The sequence below is a fragment of the Peromyscus leucopus genome, chromosome 20 (genome assembly GCF_004664715.2).
Source record: "Peromyscus leucopus breed LL Stock chromosome 20, UCI_PerLeu_2.1, whole genome shotgun sequence".
NCBI lineage: Eukaryota > Metazoa > Chordata > Mammalia > Rodentia > Cricetidae > Peromyscus > Peromyscus leucopus.
In genome coordinates this window covers 7143560-7163069 of record NC_051080.1, presented here as the reverse complement: position 1 = coordinate 7163069, position 19510 = coordinate 7143560, and the positions used below count along the sequence as shown (strand labels likewise).

The 19510-nt window shown below is 44.5% G+C and overlaps 1 protein-coding gene across 3 annotated transcripts in view; it reads right to left on the bottom strand.

The window, feature by feature from the left end:
* Slc38a4 (solute carrier family 38 member 4) overlaps window positions 1-19510 on the bottom strand; it is a 68593-nt gene that overhangs the window by 30313 nt on the left and 18770 nt on the right. The window contains exon 1 of one of the 3 annotated variants that reach the window (XM_028859793.2): window positions 10238-10425. The exons of the other annotated variants lie outside the window; for them this stretch is intronic. The gene's annotated coding sequence lies outside the window, so the exon portion shown is untranslated. Of the gene's footprint in view, window positions 1-10237; window positions 10426-19510 lie in introns of those variants that run through there. 3 annotated transcript variants of the gene reach the window in all.

Here is a 19510-nt window from a genome sequence, read left to right as displayed (position 1 = left end):
AGACACTAGGAGGCAGCAGTGAGCTCCAGGTCCCAGTCGGCCAGCGAGGATGAGTGTGAAAACGGCCGATTCTCCAGTTTGCTGTGTGCATAATAAACCGTTGTGTTTGGACACTGAGGTCTTGAATGTCCCTCCAGGGCGATGTGTGGAAGGCTTGGCTGCCAGTCTGTAACACCGGAAGCTGGCTTTTGAAGGACCCGCCCCTCCCGTGTTTGTTTGCTTTGGGCACAGCAGAGATAAACAAGTCTCCTCTGCCACGTGCTGGGTGTGCACGGCACTCCCACAGGTCCAGAATAAGAAGGCCATGCAATGAAAGCCCTGATCTCTGAGCCCAAATACCCGCTTTCCCCTTTAACCTCATTACCTCCAGTGTTCTGTCACAGTAACAGGAAGCTGACTCGTACTAAATACATCTTCACCTGAGGATATTTTCAACTTCAAATTCGTTAATCAAGCTGTCGCTCCATTGTCCATCTATGTCTCCCATGTCTTTATCCTACTGGTCCACACTCAGGTATAATTTCCCAAACAATGAACATGACTTTTATGTCTCTCTTTTATTTTCAACCTAGCTAACAGTTCAGTGTTTTCCTCAGGCAGGTTCAGTCTCCCACGTTCGCTCTCTGCTCTGGACTCTTCCAGACGCCCCTGCACCCGACGTAGAAAGCGGGGGTTTCAGCCACAGACGTATAAAGTGAGGACATGACCTCACAAGCTATGGTTGAGGGGGGAGGTTTTTATTGTAGATCTGAGGGAGAGAAGAGCCAAGGGGCGTGTGAAAGAGTCCAGAGCAGGGAGAGAAAGGAGGAGACTAAACATGGCCATGGGGGGGGGGGGAGTAGGGGAGGGGGAAGAGTGAGAGAGGAAGAGAAACAGAGGAAGATAAGAGAGGACCAGGAGAGAGGGGCCAAGGGAGCACATAGCCAAAATGGCAGGATTATATAGGAATGAGAAGCTGGGGGAAAGGAAGTCTGAGCTGGAGAAGTGTAGGGTAGGGAGGGGGCAGGGTGAGAAGATTCAGGATGGCAGCCTGGCAACATGGCCCCTGTAACAGAAATGTGTGATGGTGTGAGAGGCCAGCATGCACTTTGGTATGCTAGTAGGCACCACAGTTAACCGGGTGTCCCTAGTTTTTCTGGACCTGACGAGACATGCTTTTAATTTCCACTGATAATTTCCCCCCCTCTTCCTCATTCTTCGGGTCTTCTTTTTGTTGTTTGATTTCATGGACATAATATTTTCCAAACTCTTCCTAACGCCATTGAATGGGCATCTTCAGGACTTGGTCAGGTAGCTGGTTTTCGGGCACTGTAGGCTTGCTTCAATGCTGCCTGGGCCTTTGCTGGCCTTGCTGAATAGCAGCTCCTCTGCAGCGTGTATGTGTGTGTGTGTGGGGGCCTGAGCGGGGAGGAAACACCCTGCAGGGCCCACTTGTAGGTACAGCTGCCCCTGGGGCTGGGGCTTCCGTTCCTGCTTGGTACATTCTTTCTCTGTTGTCAGGGGCCAAGGACTCAACAGAGAGTCCTTTGCAGGTCTTCCTTGTGGACTAGATTACAGAATTAAGGTTAAAAAATTGGCAGGCCACCATTTTCCTAAGCCAATACCATTTCTAACTATATTCTAGATCCTAATATACACCCACAAGGGAAGTGCAGTTCTCAACCTTTACCAAACAAGCTTCTTTTTGCAGCAAATGGAGGCTACTACAGAGATCCACTGCTGGTCAAAATGTAGAGAATTGGTGACCACAGGACACACAGTCCAAACCAGGGCATCTACAATGCAAACCCTAGATGCTGAGGTTCAAGGAATATCACCGAAGAAGGGGAGGAAAGACTGTAAGAGCCAGAGAGCCAGGACTCCTGTGTCTTCTGGACACACCAGGGAAAGTGCACCCACGAAATCTCAACAGCAGGCTTGCCTAAACAAGACCCACATAATGACCACACCAGCTGACATGCCATCTCAGATAGCAGAAATGTCACAAGTCTGCCCACAGAGGAAGAGCTACCAGCCATCAGTGGCTGCTGGGAAGGAGAATCAGTCTTCTCCAGGGACAAGCCCTTAACATATTAATGTTCATTCAAGCAACACTAAGTGGGCTCAGCAGGTTTATGTTTAAAAAATAAATGTTTGTATTTATGTGTAACAGTTAAAACTATAGAAGAGGTCATGAACTTGAGAAAGAGAGGGTCACGGGAGAAGTTAGACCAGCGAGGGGGCAAGAAATGATATAAATATGGTACTCATATATGAAATTCTCCAAAAAGGGTACATTTTAAAAAATGGCGGCCCAAGCAGACTACAGTGCCCCAAGTGAGGTTCCTTGCTGAACACTGTCCCTGGTCACCTGTGACCCAGGCTCCTCTTTGAAGATGATGACATGACTTGGTGTTACAGCAGAGCACCCTGTAGAAAAAGCACTTACCCCGAGGCTCCGATTTCCCAATTCTACCTCCTTCCGGGTTTCCTTGAGTTCTTCAAGGCATGGGTTGATGATATCACTAGCTACCACTTGTCATTCTGCCCATGGGCTTGCCTTTTACAATGTTTTTTTTTGCTTTTGTTTTTTAAAATCTCACTGCTTGATTCTTTTAGCTGTGAAATTAATGGAGCTAAGGGATAGCCAGAAAGCTGGTAAGACATTGTCCTTCAAAGAGAGTATCCACAAATATGTTTCTGGAAAAAAAGATTAGTATTTGAATCAACAGAGCCAGTATAGAAGGCATTGCGCCAGTGCGTCCTGTGAGCCGGAACCAGTACCCCGAGAATCTGAACAGAAGAAAAAGGTGGGGGAGGGCAAACTCACTTCCCCTCCTTAACCTGGCCACCCACTATGTTTCTGGTTCACAGGCCTTCACACCCAGGGCTGACGCAAGCAGCTGCCTGGCTCTGAGGCCTGCAGCCTTAGAATCCTTTATTCAGCTAGGCTTCCTAGTTCTTTCATTTACAGATGACGGAGTGTGGAACCTGTGAAGTCCTCATTATCACATGAACCAATTCCCATAATATATTGTGACCACATCTATCAACTATTTGGTTATCTACTGCTCACCGCCCACTCGTCCTGTGTCCTTGACTTTTAATGCATACACAGGAGATTTTCAAGCCACCTCTTTGCCCAGGCTTTACCTCCAAGTTGTGCCTCCACGTGACCGGAGGCCTGACACCTGCATATCTCAACATTTAAATTCCATATGCCTAAAAATCTTCCTCCTCATCTACCGCAAGCCACGCTAAGCATGTTGCCACATGGTGCAACTATATGAACCAGAAGCAGGAGTCTACTCTCGAGACTTCCAGTCCTTTACAAAGTCTAGGTGATTTTAAAAGCAACTCAGGTTTTCCTCTGACTGGTCTACCTCGTCCCATCTCTTCCACCATCACTTGTCCAAGGAGACATGTCCTAACTGAGCTTGAGCCTGCTCTTGCCTGCCTCCCCCCTAGCCATTCCCCAAACACACAAAGGCAGAGTTGCCGCAGGCCGCAGGACTCTATCATAAGAACTCAGCTGGTTATGGCAAAGTCACTACCTGGAGGGATCAGGGAATTCCTCCAGAGGAAGCCAAATCCCAAGGAGTTTTTGGTGTTACTTGGCTTGTTATATATCAGCTGTCTTCTGTTATGAAAATCATGTGTGCCTTCATAGTTTTTCCAATTGACTTTTCCCTAAGAAGGACTAACAGTGTAGACTGATCACTCTCTGGACAGACACATTCCAGGTATTTGGAGAACAGCCCCAGGAAAGGCTTCCTCTGGAATCAGATTATCTCCCTTAGCCACTTTCAAGGACTATAGGAAACACCACCCAGGTGGGTGCCCAACTTCCAAGGACTAACAATGATAACAGCCCACCTGCAAGTCTCCTGACTTAAATTCCACAAGGAGACACCGCCCAGGGGGGCACCCAGCTTCCGAGGACTAACAATGGTAACCGCCCACATGCAAGTCTGCTGACTTAAGGTAAATTCCACAAGGGGACACTGCCTAGGAGAGGTGGACGTTAAGTAATAGCTTTACACAATTTAGCTCGGACCCTCCCTTTTATACCGGGACTTCCAGAGCACAGGGAGAGAAGAGAAAAGAGAATGGAAGAACAAGATGGGTAAGAACTTGAGAGGAACGAACTGAGATGGGGAAGAACTAGATTGAAGGGCTAAAAGAGAGGACTAGAGGAATGAGATGGAAAATGAGGAAGAGCCAGATGGGGAAGAACAAGATGAGGAAGAGCCAGATGAGCGAGAAGGAGAGGAGAGAGGAGCTGATAGGGGAAAGAACTAGATAGATGAGAACCTAGAAGAGATAGAACTAGATGAAGGAATTAAGATAGAACCTAGAGGGGACAGTAGATAAATATAGAGAGAAATCAGGCAAGAAAGGAGCTAGACATGAGAACAGAACTGAAGCTGTGTATAAAGGATGTTATGCTAGAGGAATTAAAGCAAGTGGACGATAAAGCTCTGTGTGCTGAGATTCTATTTCCCAAAAATAGTCCACGCCGTTAGTAGTTCTCTCTCCTGAGCCCCTGGGATGTATAATATTAAGGCTGGTCCCTCAAATATTATACAAGACAGAGTGAACTTCTGGAGTTCGTCATATCCTCCCTCCGCTGAACGCCTGTTAATGCCGTCCACGTTCTCACAAGCCTAATGCGGCACTACGGTTGACCTGGTCTGTCTCTCCAGTCCCTGGTTTTGTCTCGTCCCGCATTCTCCCCATGAATTAGCCATAGCTACACTAGTCTATAGTGTGAGGAACACGCTGAATTCTCTGTTACCTTAGACCAACTGCATCTGCCAGTCACAGGGGCCGAAATGGCCTTTTCCTCCTCGACCCATCTCTTACTCAGCTTTCCCGTCTACAGAATGGCAAGAAGTTCTATCACATGGACCAACTTGGTCTGAGAATCAGAGAAGGCTCCTCTGTGGAAGCTCATGGCTGAGACCTTTGCCCACAGTTCAGGAGTCTCAGCTAAAGTTCATTTCACCTTATTACATCATTCACCTAAAACCATGCTAATCTTGAGATCGAAACCAGAAGATACCAAACCTCACACAGTACCTACTCTGTGTGTACAGCAAGTGGGGTCCATTTGAAGGCACTGTAGATATCACCCCAGGTGATCCTCACAGCAGCCCTCTGAGGTGGGTACCAATCTTGCTCTAGTTGCCTATACAGACGAGGAATGGACATACATGTCGAGTGGCCTTCACGCTATTGCTCTGTCTGCCACAGAGAACTAAAGCCTGGATGGGGAACAGGAACTCCAGCTTTGGTGGTAAATAGAACTAGGTATGGTATAAGTCTTGGCCACATTACCTGACTGAAGGCTTCTAACCAATGACTTCCCGATTCTGGAAAAATGGGAGTCATATCATTTACTACAAAAACAGCATCATCAGAGTTTAAGTATGATAATGTAGGTCAAAGGTTAGTGTGTAGGAGGTCCTCGATAAACTCAAATCCCTTTCCTTCTTCCAGTAATCAGATTCCCATCACCGTCTTTGCCTGCATTTGAACATACATGCTAACATGTATGCTTTACCTTAGACACCCTGAAAAAGGGCCTTATGTTTTCACAACTCTTGCAAGCCTTGTAAGCAAGGTGGGAAAAGAACTTTTTGTTTATAGTGCTTTTTACTATGTATAAAACACCTTTTAATTCTCTTTGGAGAGTGATATACCCCACATAATAGTTTGAGTCCTCAGCTTCCGATCCTGATTTTGGTCATCACCAAGGAGCATTCACAAAATGTGTAGCCCATTTTCATCTCTGAATACCTGATTACTGATCTAGTTTAAAGGTCTACCAGTGACCAAGCACAATTCAACAGCATCAGAACACTGTGGCACACGGAATACTTCAAATCAATTGCTTGGAGCACAGAGTAAGCATCTAGAAGGATCCTGGTCACATCATCACTGCCCAAGTGTAACCTCATATTAAGTCACATAACTAGACTTCAGCATGAAAGTGTTTCACAGTGGCATTCATTCATTCATTCATTCAATAAATGTGGAGAATGAAATACAAACCAGAAACTTTGGAAGTCACAGAGACTGACTTAGACAGAGCCCTGAACTCAAGGCACACAGTCTACTAAAGAAAAGAGATTGGAAACAGAAAACTTATATATAGCACAGTGACCATCACTGCTATTTTTCTCTGACTAAATATTTACTGACCTAATCAGTACACTGGGGCATGAGTAAGAGAAAAGAATGCTGGCAAACACCAGGGCCGAGAAGGCCCCTTTCTGTGGGTCTAAATGTGAGCCCTGACTCAGCACACAGCAACTCTGTTTACGGGGTGCTCACTGGATGAAGCTGGGCTTCAACCTTGACACCCCGAGTCCCTGCTCTTTATCCCCCATGACCAAGTCCTATCCGTCCTTCTTTCAACATAGAGCACATCCACCTCTGTGGTCTCTCTAGATTATTAACCTCAAGTGATGCCCCCAGAACTTTCTAGACTCCATACTCTTTGGCGCCAATGTGCGATCACAGTTGACATTCATGGAGTCACTGAGCATCCTGCAGCCCCCACTGCCACCTCTGAACCTCTTCACACATTGTTTCCTCTGCGTGGAAATCTCTTCCCTGTACTTCCGAGGAGGCATCTCCGGAGCTCAACTCGGGCAACTTAAGAAGCCCCGTGTCTGGAACGCCCCTTCGAGACACACACCTGAACTAGACCTCGCGCGCTCTCACAGCACGCTCTCTTCCCCTGCAGGGCTCGTCTCGTCCTGTGCTTCCATTTGCACGTGTGTGGTTATCTGACTAATGGCTGTCTGTCCAACTAGGGAGGAAGCTTCATGGGAATGAAGTGGGTGCCAGGTCTGCACACCACAGACCCCGAGCATCTGGCATGGTGCCCGCTGTTACTATATTCTGCGAACACCAAAGCAACTTGACATTGTATTCATTACAGACATGGGTACACACACTGCTAGTTTTAGAGGGTGTGTGTGGCTAATATTTCAAAATTAAGCAGCAAGTTTATCTGATTACCAAGAGAAAGAACAGCTTCATTGCCCCTAAAATGCTGCTGCTGCTTCTTCTCCTCCTCCTCCTTCTCCTTTTTTTTTTTTTTTTTTTTGAGACAGGGTTTCTCTGTGTAGCTTTGAGCCTTTCCTGGAATTCACTTGGTAGCCCAGGCTGGCCTTGAACTCACAGAGATCCACCTGGCTCTGCCTCCCGAGTGCTGGGATTAAAGGCGTGCGCACCACCACCCGGCTGAACACTTCTAAAAGTCAGATTTTAGACAGAATTTTCTCTCCTTCAGCCTTCCTTTCCATTCTAGCTCAGTCTCTCCGTGACATGAAGAAGTCTTAGAGAAACAGGCGAGATCATCCAACACAGTGCTCAGCAGCTCGGGTACCAATCCTCTACCCGTGGAGATGCAAAATCAAAACTTAAGAGTGGTACTGGGGCTGTCATGTTAGCAGACTTTCAGTTTAGCGCATTTGTTAGCAGGTGTCTCAAGTAGCAAATCCCTCAGATCCAAACCTGGTTAGCAACCGCGCTTGGGGTTTCTCCTTTGAATTGCTAGGAAGAAATTCATGGTGGGAGCTCCTCAAAATGAGAAATGTCTCAAATGTTGTGGCTCGTCAACAAACCAAGACATCGAAAATGGTAAACAAAACTGTCCCGAGTCATCAGGAGCTGGAGGGACGACCTTCTGTGGGGACTGCAAACATTTGCCCTCCCTGATAAGGGACAGTGCAAGGGGAACTAGTGACGTCAGGGTAGGCTTGCCGCCGCTGCCATTGGTCTGGTCCTTCAGACCATCTCAGTGTTGACGAGTCTACTCCAAAAGCCTGGCACCGGCAGCAGACAGCCAACGTGGCAGTGACCCCTGGGTTGGGCAAGTGAGTAGCAGCTGCCCACGCAACTTGAGGCCAAATTATCTTCCATCGGAGGAACTGATTTAAAGTCACATCTAAAATGTACCTCAGAGAAATGAATAGAGTGTTTTCACGAAAACCAATCTAATATTACCTGCATGTTAAAGCGCCTCAACTTCCCCAGTGATTCCTACTCACACGTAGATAGCAAAACAAACTGGTTATCTGACTCACTGTTTCTCACAGGAATTACCTTCCATGGAGAGATTTTGAGGGGCTAGGGAGATGACCCTGTTCATAAAGTGCTTGTTGCACAAACCCAAGGACCCGAGTTTGATCCCCAAATAAAAAAGCCAGACATGGTGGAGGGTGTCTGCAATCCAGCACCAAGAAGGCCGAGACAAGAAGGCTCCTGGGACTTATCGGCCAGCCAGTCTAGCTAAATCCATGAGCTATGGGGTCAGTGAGTAATCTTATCTAAAAAACAAGGTGGAGAGTGGATGAAGAAGACATCCAGTGTTGACCTGTGGTCACTATGTGTGTCCACCACACACACACACACACACACAGCCAGGGGGGCTCTCGGAAAAGAACCCTCCCATATTTACTTCAATATTTTAGTATTCTTTCTTTGTCCCATACTTAGACACAGCTTAGAAATAGCATCTAGGAAGAACCAGAAAAATGTCCCAGTGAACAGCCCCTGTGCTGAGGCTTTGTCCTCCACAGAGATTACATGCTTGGCCAGGTGAGGGACGGCACGTGACTGTAAACCCAAGAGAAGGATTGCTTTGAGTGTGAGGCCAGCTGAGGCTACAGAGTGCGTTCTAGGCTAGTATGGGCTGCTGTGTGAAGTCCTGTCTCAAAATAAAAATATGATATGCTTGCTAACAGCAGGACTAAAAGACCACTCATAAAATTGGAATATGCTTTCTTCCTTATAGATTTTTTTCCAGGTGAAGACATGGTCATAGAGCTACACTTTAGTCCTCATTTTCCTTGTACCACAGCCATCTTATGGAACACACAGGGAGGAACATACATATACGACCTTGTCAAAGGAACCTCTTGATGCCATGTGATTAAATGAGTGCTATCTAAGAACCCTCCATGACTGTGAATTCAGTACATTCCCAACCGTCTACATCCCAGAAGAGATTCAAGGCCACCTCTGGAGAGACCGTTTTTATTTTCTCCCCAAAATACATGATTTCACTCCCATTAAAACAACATATATATTAAGAATAACAATCTCAACCTCTGGCACATACTGTAAGACACAGTTAAAGAAACCCTTCAAGTCTGACCATCACAGCCCTAAATGCTGACATTGTACTTTTTAGGAGGCTAAACAATATGAAGAGAATTTTAGAAATAATTAAAGTATAACTTTAGACCAGAAGCTCTTGGGTTTTAAAAGAATTGTAATCTTTTTTAGAAAACACACCTAACTTCGTTAACTTGTCAAGAGGTTCATTGTAAATCACTGCCCAGGGCTATGACATATTTCGAGTCTGGAATGTTTCCACTGGGTTACAAAACACTCTTGATTTTGCTTTAGTCTTTTTCATGGAAACCATCACTAGCTCCTCTACCGAATGCTTAATGCATGGCTGTGAAAAGCCCCTGGCCCCTTGTTAGTTTTGAGAACAGCTGTTTCTACACCACCGATTCTAGTCCTTCAAAACCTAAAGTTCTATTTATATTTACTCTATCCCAGAGGCTCTTCTGATGACTTTACTCTTTAAAACAAACAAACAAGCAAAGTTCTTTGGAAAATGGTCAAGTTAAAAATAAGGGAAGACATGAGTCTTTTCAAATTCTTCTTCTCCTTCTCCTCCTCCTCCTCCCCTTCCCCCCCTCCTCCTCCCCCTCCTCTTCCTCCTCCTCCTCCTTCTTTAGTGGATAGGGCAAACATCCATTCCCACCTCCACTCATGGGACATTCTTTGATTACATAGACAGGACTTCTCCAGCTCTGTCTCTCTTCATAACTTTTATTACAGTCAGTGATCTGCCGGAAGCCACAAGTCGTGAAACTGCCGGCTGGTTTTGCTGTGTTTCCTTTTCCTGTTAACCGCTGTCCAATTTTCTGATCAGACCAACCATTTGCAAAAGGAAATTGCAATTGGTATCTGGATAAATAATTTCGATGTCTGATAATATATCAAACTGATCTTTTAAAGGTTCTCAATGTAGCACTTTCAAACATTTTAATTTGTAATGACTAAGCAATCAACACAATATAGAGAGGAAAGCCAACACTACCGTCACTCTGTGAACATGTATGTTCACAGAACATGTATGTAATGACTAAGCAATCAACACAATATAGAGAAGAAAGCCAACACTACCGTCACTCTGTGAACATGTATGTAAAGCCAACTGTACCTTAATTATTTATCCAGTCCTGTGCAGTCTTTCATGAATTGTTTGGGATGGCAGACCTTGTCACAGAGATGACTTATCTAAACTTTTGGGAAGCAAGACAATGATTTAAAGGCCAGTGGGAGTGAACGACACAAGCCAATCAACACCCACACCTTCTTGCCCCAACACCTCCCTCAGTTCCAGCTTGCGTCAGCTTGAAAGAGAGATGTGAACTTGGTTTGCTGTTGTGCACTTGGCTGAAACATGGGTCACACCAAGCTCTATTTACTTTTAGAATTCTGGCTTTTATACAACGAAGCGACTATTAAAGTTTTACTTTGGTGTCACGCTGCACTCACACTATTGTGTGGCCAGCGGATGGATGAAGAGGCAGTCATTTTTCACATCTTATGAATGGACAATGTAAAGCAAAACGTAACAGACATTAAACAGTCACACTGTAGAATGTCACAGAATGTACAGATGTCACTGGCTACACAGGAGCATTAGTTCCCTTTGCATTGTTGACCTACTCAGAGGAAATTTTACAGAATGACAGACAGAACCTCCACCAGTACTGAAGTACTCAAGGTGCCAGGAGGTGGGGACAGTAGCCCATTGTCAACCACTGCTGCCTCGCCAGAGGCAGAGTGCTGAGCAAACAAGCTGTGGGATGTTTTTAAAGAATTTCTAAATGCATAGATTTCCTCCTTAGAAGAAACCAACCTCCTTAGCCCTCCACACACCAGAGGAGGAGTGCAAATGTGTTGGCAAATAATTTATCTTCAATTGAAATTTATCAACTAGACATTCTGAAAGGGAGATGAGAAGAAATGAAAACCAAGCCAGATTCAGGCTCTTTCCCTTTTAAATATTTATGGCTTAAATAAACCTCCTAACCAATCAGAAGCAACGATCTGTCACGACAGTCCGTCAACTCCTGTTCCTATAAAAACCAAACAGTGTCCTCTGGCTAGGAAATTCCCAAGTTGATGCAACACACGCAGCGTTGGAGGCTCATGGGCTGCTCACTCCTCTCTTCCTTTTCCGCCTGCCCATTTGGTTTGTGAGCTCTACGGTGATGACTTTTATTCTTACCTGTCACAGCGTGGTCTTCACTTCTAGAGTTGTCTATTGGTTTTGTTTTTGTTCTCTGCCCCCACCCCCACCCCCAGGATGAGAGGTATTGTAACCCAGGGAGAAAAGAATACTACTCATGAATTTCAGGGAAATCTGAAAAAAAAAAAATCCTTTTCCAATGACTGTTTCCATTATTTAATTATTATCTTTCCAATTTAAAATTTCATCCTGTTTGCAATGTTACCAAATGAAGGAGAGAATAAGCAAGCAAAGATTTGGGGTAATTGTTAGAAAATTAAATGCTTCTAGCAAAATTCCATTTCCCAGTTGGCCAACTGAGCCAGCCTAGATGTACTTCCGATAGAACTTTACTGTACAGTGTCTTTGTAGTAAATAGGGAGCTGATAAACACATATATACTTCAAACATTTTGCTTTCCTTAACATTTGATCATCATTTTTATTTTTAAGTGTAATGAGTAATTATAGCAATTAGTATGTTAGGTTAAAAACCACAAACATACTTCCATGGGCTTTTTAATTCCAACCCACTCTATGTAGCAAAATTCTAATCACAAAGTTTCTGACATTGACTTAAAGTCAAACCCACGGAAACTAGCTTAAATGGCCAAGGCCCTGGCTTGTGCTTAGACCATTTGTATTTTCATAGACCATTTTCATGCACTGAAATATGGCCAAATTAGTAAGGAAAGTGTGTGGTCTGGCCTTGACAAAAGGCAGAAAAACTGCCCTTCTCTAAGAAAACAGGACTTACACGTGATCACCTAATGCCTTGATTATTTCTTACAATCAAGCCATAGTGTAACTTCACATATGTCTGGTGGTAGATTTATGTTGTTTTGATATTTAAAACATAGTAAATACAATATGTTCAGTCATGTTCTAATGTGGTTGAAGAATCATTATAGAAGGAGGTAATGGATCACAAACTCGGTCTCTTACAGGTGAACATGATGGGTAGACATGATAGCACATACCTTTAATCCCAGTATTTAAAAGGCAGAGGGAGGTGGGTCTCTGAGTTCAAGGTCAGCCTGGTCTACACAGTATATTCCAGGACAGAGAACAGCCAGGGCTGCATAGAGAGACTTTTTCTTAAAAATAAAATAAAAAAGTAAAAGTGATGTAGGTTATAAGGGTGGCTAGTGGGGAAAATCTGGATAATGAGGTGACACACACTTTAACTGATCCTCGTTAAAAGAGCTCACAAGTAAATGATTGCCCAATTGGGGGCAGATGCTTTGGTCTACGTGGGCACAGGGTTGGGACTGAGGACACATGTTCACATGAAGACATCCTGGGCTTCCCAGGCTCTGGCACAGTTAATAGATTTAGCACGGTGTCCTCTGGGACTTGTCAAATGAGGAGTTGCTAGGGGTTGAGGTCATCCAGGAAGTTCTCAGGGAGCTTTGGGGCCCCTGGCTAAGAGGAAAGGCCATCTGAGATCCCAGTGGGCAGAGAGAAGGCCAAAGACATCCTGAGTGAAAAGCGACATGTTCTGACAACGTGAGAACCCTTCAGGCCACAGTGGAGCCTTCTGACAGGACAGGACAATGCAATGAAGCCATCCAGATGGAAGGCCCCTGAGTCTGGGAACTCAGATGGTTATGATGAGGGGCTTTGCCATCACCGGAAAGGGCACAATAAAGCTGCAGAGGAGTATGCAAAGAAGAGATGGGCGGAGCTGGAGGCGGGGATAAGGATGACTGACATGACAGTTTGGGATTCATGTCATTGGCCTGTCTGAAAGGAAGGCAAACAGAATTCAAATTGAAGTCAACAGGAATTTGGCTTTTTTTTTTCCTTAAGATTTTTGTATCACTTTTTTTTTTTTTTTTTTTTTTTCCGAGACAGGGTTTCTCTGCGTAGCTTTGTGCCTTTCCTGGAGCTCACTTGGTAGCCCAGGCTGGCCTCGAACTCACAGAGATCTGCCTGGCTCTGCCTCCCAAGTGCTGGGATTAAAGGCGTGCACCACCACCGCCCAGCAGTATCACTTTTTTCTAGCTCACGATTCAAGCTGTGGATTCTGTATTAGGAGAAACCAGAAAACATGAAATCAAATCTTTCCCTCACACAGCAAAGGGCTTCCATTCACTTTTGGCTATTATTCTCCAACAGAGAAGATACTAGAATGTGCACCCCAAGAGGATGTCATGAACTGTAAGCACAAAACTACTGAGTCAAAAGAGACGTAGAATACATCAATGTGTGGAATCAGAATTTGCCTCGCCCACATTCAAAACCACTCAAGTGGTTTCAAGTTTGAAATTTCAGCTTCAACAGTGTCCTCAAAGGGACTTCTGAAAATCAATCGACAATGAAAAACAAAAACAAAAACAAAAAAACAAACAAACAAAAAACACCCAGAGCAACCTTAGCCTGATCACCTCGGCATTTTGCAGCAATACAGAAGATAACTCCTGGTCTCATCTTGACTGTATCCATTTCTATTTTAGTCATGGATCAAAATACTTGGAAACGGATTCCGGTTACAGCCGAATTCAAGGAAGACACACAACCATAGTGGTGACTGAAAAACCAAGTCGTCTATTTTTTTAATAATGTTGTAACATTCGAGTCCATTCTTTTACTTACAAGTACACACTTGTTTTTCTTGCTCCCACTTAATTTCTCTTCATGTTATCCAACCTTTCTTCATTTTTTTCAACATTTTTATGCTATATGTGATGTACTTACTTAACTTATCTGCTTGTTTATAGAGAGAGAGTCTCTGTATGTTGTCTGGGGTAACCTTGAACTCGTGACTCCCCGGCCCCTACTTCTTAAGTGCGGGTACTACGGGCCTGTACCAGCATGCCGGACTTACTTAACTTCTCTATACCATGCTGTATTCACGATGTGCAAATCTTCAAGACGAGTTACTGTTTGTCATTTCTAGCCCTCAGGATCATCAGCTCAAACTGTAACAAAGTAGAGGCCAAGCTTTCAGTGTTTGCATTAGTCCAAGTGTTTTCCTCGTGGTGCAGGTAAATGACTACCCAATGTACCTGTGTACCAAGCCTGTCCCCACACGTGGAAGCTCCCAACATTCAGCAGGAAACAACGTTCTGCGGCTTCTCTGCCATGTGCCTTCTGGTTTCCAGACTGAGTGTACTGAAGAGAATATTGATCTTTTGGGATGCCACAGCTCTGGTACTCCAGAGTCATCATTCTCTCACTTTGTGAAATATTGGCTCTTACAAAAAAGGGGGAAAATCCACAAAGAAATGCTACCAAAATGTTCCTATAAAATTGAAATGGCCGGGCTCTGTGTTGCCCATGTTACCGCAAGAGTGAACCGAGCTGTCTCTAGTGTGCCCCGCATTCTCCTCACCGCTTGCCGGGTAGCAAAGGTGCACGTGTCCTGTGCGGGTATCTTCCCAGGCTCTATATTCTTTGCCTCAACTTACATAATAAAAAAACAAGTAACAGAAGACGAAATTGAACATTACTGTAAAGAACCACATGCATCACATTAACTGTAAACAGAAGAGGTTGTTTTTCTTTCTGCCTGCCTTTCCGTTGTTTTCCTCTTTGCTTTTTGAGGCAGGGTCTCATTCCTAGGCTAGTCTCCCACTTGTTATAGAGCTGAGGATGACCTAGAACCTCTGACACTTCTGCATCTTTCTCCTGAAGGCTGGCATTCCAAGAGAACACCATTATACTCAGTTTATTCAGTGCTGGGGGTGGAACTCAGGGCTTCGTGCATGCCACGGAACCTCTCTTCCAACTCCATCCCCAGCTCCCCTCCAGGAGAACATGTCAAGCCTCCATGGAATGTTGGCCTACTAGATTTTTTTTTTTGAAAGCAGGAGATCTAACAAAATCTGAAACAGAATTTCCAAACTGTAGTGCATTGCAGATGTTTCTATTTGAAGATTTAGAATTTCAGTACATTTTTTTCATTTTAACCACCTGTATGTTGTACAACTTTGTAAAAGTTCTCCTACTGGTTCTTCCAGATTCCTGATCTGTCCAGTAGAAGACTGCAAAGATGTGGGGCCCATCCATCCATCCTTTTTTTTTTTTTTTTAACGTCAGCACACACACGTAAATTATTGCATGGACAGCTTCGTTTGGTGAAGTCGTCAAAAGTCCAAATTTATGATCCTCCCGAAAATGAGACCCCCAAAGGGCTTCTAAGCCTAGGTCCCAGGATGGGAGAGGCTGGTTTTCCATCCTAAATGCTCCAAGGGAACTGCTCCCACCTGATGGGACTCTGGGGAAAACTGTGAACTTGATGGCATTTGCCTCCCTTCAACCTGCCCTACACCACCTCTACGGTTATACAATGGGCCATTTTAGGAATGTTTGAATAACCAACAGCTACATTGCAAAATTAGCAAACAGGTTTGGTAAAGGTTGACAGATTTATTGACTTTGCTACCGACCTAAGTAGAAAATTGTCTTTAGCCTCAGCTGACAGAAATACTCATTAGAAGGTAGTATATAACCTTGGTATTTTCTCTTTCCCCTATGAAACAGATCTTTCTTATACATCTCATTTCTCTATCTCACATTGAAATGACACAGAAAAAAGTGTCAGAAATTATTCTAGGCTTCCACTCAAGTAGATAATGGTGAATAAAAGCAATGGGGTCTTTGAAACTTATAGGAGCTTAGACAAGATATGGAAATTCTAAATGTTAATATTAAATATTAAATTGTACCCTTTTTTTGTTTTTTGAGACAGGGTTTTTGTGTAGCCCTGGCTGGAGAACTCACTCTATAGACTAGGCTGGCCTCGAACTCACAGAGATCCGCCTGCCTCTGCCTCCCAGTGCTGGGATTAAGGACGTGCGCCACCACCTCCACCCCTCAACTAAACCGTACTTCTTAAAAGCTTGCTTAAATGGTGATTCTTAGCCTTTAAAATTCTTATTAACAGGCTGTGGGGATGCTCAGTGGGTAAGGTGCTTGCCACACAAGAGTGAGGACCTGACTTCACACCTCAGAAAGACGGGCGCACAGTCTGTGCTCCTGTAATTCTGATGTTCCTCTGACAGATGGGAGGTAGAGGAAGGAGGATGTTCAGAAGTTCACAGGCCAGCTGGCCTGGCATATGCAGCAACAAAGAAGAGGTCTTGGGCAAGGTAGAAGGTAGAACTGACCGCCACTTGCATGCACTTGAGTGTGTGCACGAACACACATACACACAAGCACTTCACACACATACATTATATACACAAATGCCTACTAGATAAAACAGCATGGCTAAAGGATGCATAATTTGAGCAATATCTCCCGAACAACTAGTCACCCAGTCCAGTGGTTCTTCGTACTGGTAGAGCTGAGTTGAATCGGCTGTCTCTCCTACTAATGACAGCTAGTGCTCAGAGAAAAAGAAAATCACATTCCCTCCAGGCTGTGGTACACTACTTCCCATTGCTTTCTTTCACATTCCCTGTTGTCGTCCTTAATGAAAACAAATGTTCTAGAGGAGCAATTTAATTGTGCAATTCTGTTAGCTACTGGACCTGGTAAACCTGGTATTATTGGGAGACCTCGACAGTTCTCCAAACTGTGACCCAGTAGGCTGTTATTGAGTGAGTAGATTAGGTGCTCCAGGAGGAGCTCCTTTAGAAGGGGCTGGGCCATCATCATACTCAGCGATAGTGTGGCTCTGCTCTGTAGAAGACTCATCGTCCCTGCTGGCCAGACCTGTGCTCAGGCTGACTTTTTTAGCATCCCAGCCAGAATGCTGAAATAAGGAAGTCTCTGATGTTGTAGTTCGGACATGAACCACTGAAGGCTCATGGATTGTGGCTGGGTCCCCAGTGCAGTGTTTAAAGGTGGGGCTTTTGGAAAATGACTAGATCATGAGGTTATGACCTAATCAATGGATTAACCCCTTTGATAGAGTAAATCAAAGCTGAATGGATTACCTGGAGGTAGTAGAAACTGCTGAAGCTGGGGCCTAAGTGGAGGAGGTGGGGCACAGGGACTATGAAGATGTGTCTTGCCTACAGTCTCCTCTTTTCTCTGAATCTCACCGTGCGGTGAACCACTTCCCTCTGCCACAGGGTCCCCTGAATGATGCTCTGCTGCGGAGCCAAGGACCCCAGACAGAAGAAACATCTCAAACCATGAGACAGAAGGAACGTTTTATACTTTAAGTTGATTGTCTCAGGTACTTACTCATAGCAACGGAAAACTAACACACATGCCTACTGGACGGCACCATTCAAAGGAACCTCGGGGCGGGGGGCAGACGTAGGGCTCTTGATGTTTATTCAACTCCATATCAGTGAACTGGGAAGTATTTCTTGAGGTGAGTCTCTTCAATGGACGATCTTTGTATCAGCACAGGTTTCTGATACAAAGATCATTTCCCCTGCGGGGTTTCAAGCAACTCCAGGGTGTGGTCACACTGCACTCAGAGCCCTGCACAGGGCTACCAACTGACATACTGTTGTCTTCTCAAGGAGTTGGGGTGTCCAGGGTGGCAGCATAACTCAGCTTTTTGTGTTTAATGGGTTGCTTTAGTTAAGAATTATAACCCCGGAGGGCTGGGTGTAAAATCAATAGAACTAATCTTCAAGAAAATGTCTTGACCTGTTCAGTGGGACAGCAGCAGATGGGAGTCACCCAGACAGATGGTATATTTAGGTGTGAGGATGGGTTTAAGTCTGTCTAGACAGCCAATTTAAATTAGCTATAAACAGCCTGCCTTATTTACTCTGATTAATAATAGACTGTGCCTGGCTATAGTTGGCACTGTATAAATGTTGAATGAATGTAAGTTTTTATTAAAGGCATTGACTCAAGCTGTTCATCCAAACCTGTCTTTAGAACTTATTTATAAGACTGCAATAAGACATACAATGACAATTCTAACCGATGGGTCCTGCCATACGCTAAAATGCAGCAGCTCCCCAAGATCAGAGCCCCCTATGAAAGGCCAAAGTGAATGCTGAACCTATAGGAAGACTGATGAGCGCCACAGGACGAAGCATATGTCAGCAACCATTCAGATTGTATGTTCAGAAAAGGGGGAAATTATAACTGATAGAATGCAAGAATAAAAATCGAATAATACCATGTTCTATCCCTAACATTATTTTAAAATGTATAAATGCGGGAGTTGGAGAGACGGCACAGTGATTAAGAAGCACTTGCTACTCCTCCAGAGGACTCGAGTTTGGTTCCCAACTGATTCACACTGAATGGCTCACAACCAACTTTAAGTCCAGCTCTGGGGGATCCAATGCCCTCTTCATGCCTCCTCCAGCACCCAAATACATCTGTGTGTACATACATACATATATATACATACATACACACACATCATCAATTCTTTTTTTAAAAAACTTATAAATGTAACAAAAATGTATGCAAAGAAGAAAATGTCTGAAATGATGTATATCAAGTGGTTATTTCTAGTATATGGAAAGGTGGATTAATATTCCTTTTGTCTCATCTATACCTTTGATCAACCTTTAGAAAATATGGGTTTCTTTTGTTTTTAGAAAACAATGAAGATAATTAGAAACAAAAATAACCCAAACCAAAGAGTTCCCTCTCTTAGATTTTTTTTTCTTCCCAAAACTGCTGATCACTCCCAGGCATCAGCCATGAAACCTCTACTTTTAATGAGAATATTTTAGGTACTGAGCTATCAAACTTTCTTTTTGAAAAATATTCTGAATGAACATCTGTCCTGTTGTTACTTCTGTGGCTGTGATAAACAAGTGACTAAAAACAACCTGGAAGAGGAATGGGTTTCAACTTAGAGCTCCCAGCCCATCACTGAGGAAGCCAGGGCAGGAACCTGCAGGCAGGAACGGAAGCAGAGACCACGGAGGAGTGCTGTTTACCAGCTCGCTCCCATGGTTGTCCGGTCTACTTTTTTTATACAACCTAGGACCACCTGCCCAAAGGTGGCACCACAGACATTGGATTGGACCCTTTCATATTAATCACCCAATAAGAAAATGCCTCGCCGGGCGGTGGTGGCGCACGCCTTTAATCCCAGCACTCAGGAGGCAGAGACAGGCGGATCTCTGTGAGTTCGAGGCCAGCCTGGGCTACCAAGTGAGTTCCAGGAAAGGCGCAAAGCTACACAGAGAAACCCTGTCTCGAAAAAAAAAAAAAAAAAAAAAAAAAAAAAATGCCTCACAGAGGTGTCTACCAGCCAGTCTTAATGGAGGCAATTCCTCAGGTGAGGTTCCTTCTATCCAGATGACTCTAGCTG